Source organism: Lethenteron reissneri, unplaced genomic scaffold, assembly GCF_015708825.2.
Source record: "Lethenteron reissneri isolate LAM-NWPU_2019-01 unplaced genomic scaffold, ASM1570882v1 scaffold_622, whole genome shotgun sequence".
NCBI classification, from domain to species: domain Eukaryota; kingdom Metazoa; phylum Chordata; class Hyperoartia; order Petromyzontiformes; family Petromyzontidae; genus Lethenteron; species Lethenteron reissneri.
This window is the reverse complement of record NW_026892144.1, coordinates 22,115-30,779: the sequence shown is the minus strand read 5'-3', so window position 1 is coordinate 30,779 and position 8,665 is coordinate 22,115.

Below are 8,665 nucleotides of genomic sequence, written 5' to 3'. Positions count from 1 at the left end.
CAGGACACACAGGGTTACGATATTTATTTCAACAAATGTTCAAGCGGACTGCCGTTAACATAAATGCGTGCATGAATTGTCTTTTGGAATTAATGTACGATTTTTTAGTATTACAGCTGCTTTTTCTTTAGCGTACATGAAAGCGAGTTGAACTCGTTCGCCTTTAGGCAATTTTCTTTACATTTTTAAATGTCATCTCAAAAGGAGGAAAGAAAAAAAATCTGTGGATATCAATAATTATAATAGCTCAAATATTAACTTCCAGAATAAATTAAACCCGTTAACGCCAATGTAAAATTTAATTAAATAACCCTCACGTGTCCCGACGTTTGGGCCCCTCTGTATAACAATGCCCATCACGTGGTCTGACTCTTGGGCCACCCTGTATAACAATGCCCATCACGTGGTCTGACTTGGGCCACGCTGTATAACAATGCCCATCACGTGGTCTGACTCTTGGGCCACGCTGTATAACAATGCCCATCACGTGGTCTGACTCTTGGGCTACGCTGTATAACAATGATCATCACGTGGTCTGACTCTTGGGCCACGCTGTATAACAATGCCCATCACGTGGTCTGACTCTTTGGCCACGCTGTATAACAATGACCCTCACGTGGTCTGACTCTTGGGCCACGCTGTATAACAATGCCCATCACGTGGTCTGACTCTTGGGCCACGCTGTATAACAATGCCCATCACGTGGTCTGACTCTTGGGCCACGCTGTATAACAATGCCCATCACGTGGTCTGACTCTTGGGCTACGCTGTATAACAATGAACCTCACGTGGTCTGACTCTTGGGCCACACTGTATAACAATGCCCATCACGTGGTCTGACTCTTGGGCCACGCTGTATAACAATGACCATCACGTGGTCTGACTCTTGGACCACGCTGTATAACAATGCCCATCACGTGGTCTGACTCTTGGACCACTCTGTATAACAATGACCATCACGTGGTCTGACTCTTGGACCACGCTGTATAACAATGCCCATCACGTGGTCTGACTCTTGGGCCACGCTGTATAACAATGCCCATCACGTGGTCTGACTCTTGGGCCACGCTGTATAACAATGCCCATCACGTGGTCTGACTCTTGGACCACGCTGTATAACAATGACCCTCACGTGGTCTGACTCTTGGGCCACGCTGTATAACAATGATCATCACGTGGTCTGACTCTTGGGCCACGCTGTATAACAATGCCCATCACGTGGTCTGACTCTTGGGCCACGCTGTATAACAATGACCCTCACGTGGTCTGACTCTTGGGCCACGCTGTATAACAATGCCCATCACGTGGTCTGACTCTTGGGCCACGCTGTATAACAATGCCCATCACGTGGTCTGTCTCTTGGGCCACCCTGTATAACAATGCCCATCACGTGGTCTGACTCTTGGGCCACGCTGTATAACAATGCCCATCACGTGGTCTGACTCTTGGGCCACGCTGTATAACAATGCCCATCACGTGGTCTGACTCTTGGGCCACGCTGTATAACAATGACCCTCACGTGGTCTGACTCTTGGGCTACGCTGTATAACAATGACCATCACGTGGTCTGACTCTTGGGCCCCTCTGTATAACAATGCCCATCACGTGGTCTGACTCTTGGGCCACGCTGTATAACAATGACCATCACGTGGTCTGACTCTTGGGCCCCTCTGTATAACAATGCCCATCACGTGGTCTGACTCTTGGGCCACGCTGTATAACAATGATCATCACGTGGTCTGACTCTTGGGCCACGCTGTATAACAATGAACCTCACGTGGTCTGACTCTTGCGGCAGAGGGAGAACGTCAATCGGCCACCAAACAAAAACTCGCCGCGTCGCTTACACCGCGCGCGACGCGCGGCCGATAGAAACCACAACGCGTTCCAATAATTCAACAACAAACGGATTAAATTAGTGGGGGGGAGGGGGGGTGGTAATGTCACCGTGCGGTAGACTTGAGTTATTCTTTATCCATATGGGAGGAGGAGGGGGGGGGGGATGGTGGTGGGGGTGGGTGGGTTGGTGGGTGGGGGCATTAGCTCGTTCATCCCTTTGCAACACAGCAGCCGCGCCAGATTGCCGGTTCCAATTAAGCGGTGGATGCGTCTGGGCGCTCGTAAATTGCCGCGCGCGCGCGCTCCGCAACGCGTGCGCTGTGTTCGCGATGACATCGGTGGTGCTCTGCTCGCGACCCACGAAAGAAAACAAAATACACATTGGGGGGAGCGGGGAGCGGGGCGGGTACGTCAGCCGCTCACGAAGCAACGTTCTGAGACTGTTTTAAATACATTCTAGATTTGAAGCTTTCGTGACTGCAAGGATTCATACTATTAGTTTTGTTTCGGTAAAGTCACGTAGGTAAAAAAATGAAATTAAAATTAATAAAATAAAAAATCACGACGTTTCGGAGGCAACACAAGTCTCCGTCATCAGGTGGGACCGTCACAGCCAGATTTACTGTATCAAGTGAGGCAGGGATTCCAATATGCAAGTTCTTAAATACAAGTTAAGGGGGAGGAGAGGGGGGGGGGCGTATCAGAACGTGGTAGCCAATGAATGGAACGTATCGGGAGGGGGGGGCTAGAAGAGAGCACGAGGTGTAAGTAGACGTAGACATGGACGTGTTTGTGCGCAAGCCCCTGTTGGTGCACATGATAACGTAAAAACTAAGAGTATGTTTTAAATAAAATGTAAACATGTATTTACGAGATAAAGCCATCCCAACACTGAGCCGTTAGCTCTTGTTCAGAGGCGAGCCGCTGGCCACAACGTGATCGTACGTCAGCATCATCCGAGTGGCTTCATCATTATTATTACACGTGGGGGAAATAGAATAGCAGCCACATATTGTTTACGCGTGTCCTGTTTATAAATGTGGAGGGAGAGGGGGGGGGGGCATCTACGTACGTGCCTTCCTTTAATCCGGCACAAACACATTTATTGACTCACCGCTCAAACAAACAATTACGTACATTTAAGAATGCACACTAAAATAAACATTTTTATATAGAAATACAATGTTTACAAAAATAAACAAACAAGAAGATTACTTACAGATCACGTTATTTTCTTGCTAAATTTAAATCTTCCCGTGGGCTTTTAGGAGGTGCCGTGCCAATTGGCTTACCAGGAGAAAGCGGCACAGCAAAATGTGGACACATTTGCGTCTATAAGAGGTGTTTTGGGTAAGATCGCGTAAATATAATTGTGTCGTTAAACTCGCCACCACCCGACACAGCCAATGTGTTGGAGAGTAAACCCACAACGTTTACAACACACCGGTGTGCTGTACTAATAAGGAATTCACACGTTTTGTTTCGGGGCCGTCCATAAATGACGTCACGCACCTAGGGGGAGGGGGGGGGGTCAGACATTTATGACGATGTGTGAAGAGAGGGGTGGGGTTTGAGAAATGTGACGTCACATCAAAATGCGCAATTTAAATAAATATAGACAACACGTTCCACGTCATTCAGACGCTGTCTTTCTGACAGACCTGTTCTTCACCTGAGGACGGCTGCTTGCGTTGTGGCCGAAACGTCGTGAGAATTATTTTATTATGTTTTATTTGTATCATTTTATTATTTCCCTTCTACGTGACTTTACCGAAAGAACCAAGAAGATGAATCCCTGCAGTCACGAAAGCTTTAAATCGAAACGTTCCACTTAATAGGCTGTTTAATAAATGTTTTCTCCTACAGCATCAGAGTGCAGCGCCACATTAAATACGCACTACAATGACAATAGTTTGAAGCGATTTGAAGCATTTTTTTTGGGGGGGGGGGGCAGAGCTTTGTGACGTCATATTTGAGGGGGGGGGGGTCTGACTTTTTGTGACGTCGTGTGACGAAGGGAGGGGGGGGTAAAAAATTGTCCGAAATCGCGTGACATCATTTATGGACGGCCCCTTATGCGACGAACCTTACTAATTGGCCGTGTCGGGTGGTGGCGGATTTAACGAAACGTAATTTATTTACGCGATCTAACCCAAAACACCTCTATTATGGAGAGTATTTGTCGCGAAATCCTACGTGTTAAACTAATCTTCATCCGTCCTATCCGTTTGGGATAGATGTGTCTTCTCTCCGGGTGCTCCGGATTCCTCCCCCATGGAGAACACTCGTTGCCTGAAAACATACTATTGGGTTTTTTTCGGTAAAGTCACGTAGGTAAAAAAATAATAATAAAAGTAAAATAAAAATACTCACTTGATACAGCTGTCGTGCTGTGACGGTTCCACCTGAAGACGGAGGCTTGTGTTGCTTCCGAAACGTCGTGATTTTTATTTTATTTTTACTTTTATTAATTTTCATTTTATTTTTTTACCTACGTGACTTTACCGAAAAAAACCTAAGAATATGAATCCTTGCAGTCACGAAAGCTTCAAATCTAGCCTGAAAACATCTTAAAATATAGAGGCTCAGCTGACTGCCACCAACACCAATTATCTGTGGTTCCTCATCACCCCCCCCCCGCCACCCACCCTCCCCTCCGGCTCCCGGCCATGGGAATGATGAATTGGTAGAATGTTCCACAACTTTGGCCCCAGGGCTCTAAACAGGAAATCAGCACCAATACCTCAACGCCCATCGAGCCAGGAGATCACTGTGGCAAGGAGTTGAGTCGGGCCAACCGCTTCTCGTTTTAAATCCTTTTTATTAAGTTCACTTGCTTGCGCGCTTACGACCGTGCAAATCTTTCAGTCGTTTTCTAACCCACTTCCCGTGATCCAATCGAGCTGACATTTTGCACACAGACTCGTTGTGCGTGACAATTAATTTTCGTGCAAATTTTTTTCCAAAATTTTACACTGTTTAGGGAAAACAAATTAAATATTTAATTACCAATTGCTTAATACTGGCAGACAATAATCTGACCCATAGGTGGCAGCCATCTCAAGCCAGAGGACGAGAGGACTCTAGCCGCCAAGCATATAAAGGATTTATAGTGAAAAACTTTGTTTTTACGGGTTATAATTATAAATCCTTTATATTAAGTTCACTTGCTTGCTTGCTTAGGACCGTGCAAATCTTTCGGTCGTTTTTTAACCCACTTCCCGTGATCCAATCGAGCTGATATTTTCCACACAGACTCGTTGTGCGTGACAATTAATGTTCGTGAAAATTTTTTTCCAAAATTTTACACTTTTTAGGACAAAAATATTATATTTAATTACCAATTGCTTAATGGTGCAATGCAATCATCTGACCCATAGGTGGCAGCCATCTCAAGCCAGAGGACGAGAGGACTCTAGCCGCCACGCATATAAAGGATTTATAGTGAAAACTTTGTTTTTACTGGTTATACTTATTCCTTCCAAATCTCAACACTCGTTCGACTGAGACCATCGCCCCCACCACCCTCATTGCCATCGATGTTGTCTCTTCGTCTTCGCGGACGGACAACCCCGCGCACAATTACGTGAGCAGGACAACCACGTGAATTGTCATTTCCGCCGCGACTCTTCGGAAGTCTCCGTTTGCACAACGAGTTTCATTGGCGATGTACTCTTAGTTTGTTCGATAAAGTCACGTAGGTAAAAAATTAAATTAATAAAAATAAAATAATACAAATCACAACGTTTCGGAGGCAACACAAGTCTCCGTCATCAGGTGGGACCGTCACAGCCAGATTTGCTGTATCAAGTGAGGCAAAATTCCAAGATGCAATTTCTTAGAATCCCTGCCTCACTTGATACAGCAAATCTGGCTGTGACGGTCCCACCTGATGACGGAGACTTGTGTTGCCTCCGAAACGTCGTGATTTTTATTATTTTATTATTTATTTATTTTAATTTCATTTTTTACCTACGTGACTTTACCGAAAAAACTAAGAGTATGAATCTTTGCAGTCACGAAAGCTTCAAATCTGGAATCATCGGCGATGTCCGCGCCGCGCGTCTGTTTTGGTGGGGTGCTGTAGCGCAGCGGGCGAAGCGCGCCGCTCTCTACGAACTCGGCGAACCCGACGTTCGATTGATCCCCCGCGACCACCCACAGCAGTCGACGATTATTCGGTACCGGTCCTGCGCCTACCGGCTGAGTCGACTCAGCCTCAAATGTTTACTCGGTGCTGCGTGTACAAACATCGCCTCGGGGGGAGGAAGAGGCTAACAGCACTTGCCACCTAAAGAAAAAAATCTGTTGAGGCTAAAACGGGAAGTCTTTTGTATTTAACGAGCACCAGGCACCGAGGCGAGGCCGAGTCGACCTAGGTGAAGCCCAGGACCGGTTCAGTTTTTCGGCATCGTTGTTGATACTGAGCGTGAATCGAGCGGGGTTTGGGCTCGCCGGGATGGATAGCGGAGTGCAGCACCTACACCACCGCTTGCACCACCGCCTACACCACTGCCTGCCCCACCACTTACACCACCGCCTGCACCACCGCCTGCACCACCACCTGCACCACCGCCTACACCATCGCCTACACCACCGCCTGCACAACCGCCTGCACCACAGCCTACACCACCGCCTACACCACAGCCTGCACCACCGCCTGCACCACAGCCTGCACCACCGCCTGCACCACAGCCTGCACCACAGCCTGCACCACAGCCTGCACCACCGCCTGCACCACCGCCTGCACCACCGCCTGCACCACAGCCTGCACCACAGCCTACACCACCGCCTGCACCACAGCCTACACCACAGCCTACACCACCGCCTGCACCACAGCCTGCACCACCGCCTGCACCACAGCCTACACCACCGCCTGCACCACAGCCTGCACCACCGCCTGCACTACCGCCTACACCACAGCCTGCACCACCGCCTGCACCACCGCCTGCACCACCGCCCGCACCACAGCCTACACCACCGCCTGCACCACCGCCCGCACCACAGCCTACACCACCGCCTGCACCACCGCCTACATCACTGCCTGCACCACCGCCTGCACCACCGCTTGCACCACTGCCTGCACCACCGCCTGCACCACCGCCTACACCACCGCCTACATCACCGCTTGCACTACCGCCCGCACCACCGGTGCTCTCTAACAGCAGTGTGCTAACGGCTGCAGGAGTGGTGGTAGTGGTGGGTGGGGTGGGTGGGGGCAGGAGGAGGAGGAGGACTTTGTCTTGTGTGTGTGTTTGCCGGCTGGCCACCTTGGATGGACCTTCGCAACCCTCCACTGCGCGCCAATTTACGATTAATCTTCTGTGACTCTTTACATCACAGATATTAAGGGACGGCTCCATTGCGCCCAGCAAGGTTGATGGGACGGGGGGGGGGGGGCGACGAACGGCGTTCTTCTTCTGAACGCCGTCAAATCTTTGAGCGAAGAGCGTCCGGGCGCGGTGGCGTCTGTCTCCCGAAGCGGGTCAGCGGTCTCGGCAGGCGAGGGCTGGTGGATCACGACGAGATTTGTAGTGGTGAGACTCCCAACAACCGTGGCCAATGGAAATATCAACTTCGATTGCTGAACGGCCCTGAACATCCCGTGGAAGTATAACTCTATTTGACGTAAAAAGGGGGAGGGGGGGTGGGGGGGTGGCCTTAACATTAAATTTGCTCGAGGCCTTTCGACTGCGAGATTGACCAGCAGATGGTAGTACACAGTGAGTGGAATTGTACGTATGTTGAACTTCTTTCGCGCCGTACGTGGCCAACCGTGCAAATCGGTTGGCTGCGTTTATTTTGTCAACCCGGTCTGTGCTCAGCTTCGTGTGCTCACCCCTCGCCCCCCCTTCTCCCCCCACCCCACCTACCCTTACCCCCCATCACTCCATAACCTCCGGACCACGCGCATATGCGTGGTGAGTCTTAACCGGATTCTCTGTTTCCCTCCCAACATTTAAGCCAACAATAAATCACCTCGGGCGATCGCTTTTGACATCCCCGCAAAGTGCTGGTAATTGTATCGACCGGGGAGGTGATGATGGGCTGAGACAGCCTCCCCCAAGGGAGAGTTGAACCCGCAACCCTCCCGACTGCGAGCTGCCGGGTCTGTGCAATATGCAAATGACCGTTTTCGTGGTTGGTGGATAACACGCAAATGTTGTAAAACTCCCTTCCCGTGGGCTTCGAGGAGGAGCTGTATCTTCCCCCCCTCCCCCGGCTCACCAGGATAAGTCGGTGCAGCAAAAAAAAGTGAACTCCACCTTATTCGTGGTTCTTTCGGTAAAGTCACGTAGAAGGGAAATAATAAAATAATAAAAAATAAAGCATAATAAGATAAAATTCTCACGACGTTTCGGCCACAAAGACAGCGTCCTAATGTCTTTCCGACAGCCCTGTTCTTCACCTGAAGACGGCTGCTTGCGTTGTGGCCGAAACGTCGTGAGAATTTTATCTTATTATGTTTAATTTTTATTATTTTATTATTTCCCTTCTACGTGACTTTACCGAAAGAACCAAGAATATGAATCTATGCAGTCACGAAAGCTTTAAATCGAAATTGAACTCCACCTGTTCCGTCTCGATGGGAATGGAGTGATGCCTGGTCCCTGGCACGCCTGTCGATCTGTCTGGGGATAGCGTGTTGCTCCCTCGCGCCCGTGGCTTTTCTCCAGGTGCTCCAGTTTTCCTCGCACATCGAAATCAGAATGTGTATTTATACTGGAGGAATCCCCTGAGCTATTAAGCCCTTTTTCGCAGATGTCCAGTAGGGGTGGATCAGAACGTGCACAAGAACAAAGAATACTAAAACACAATAGGAGCG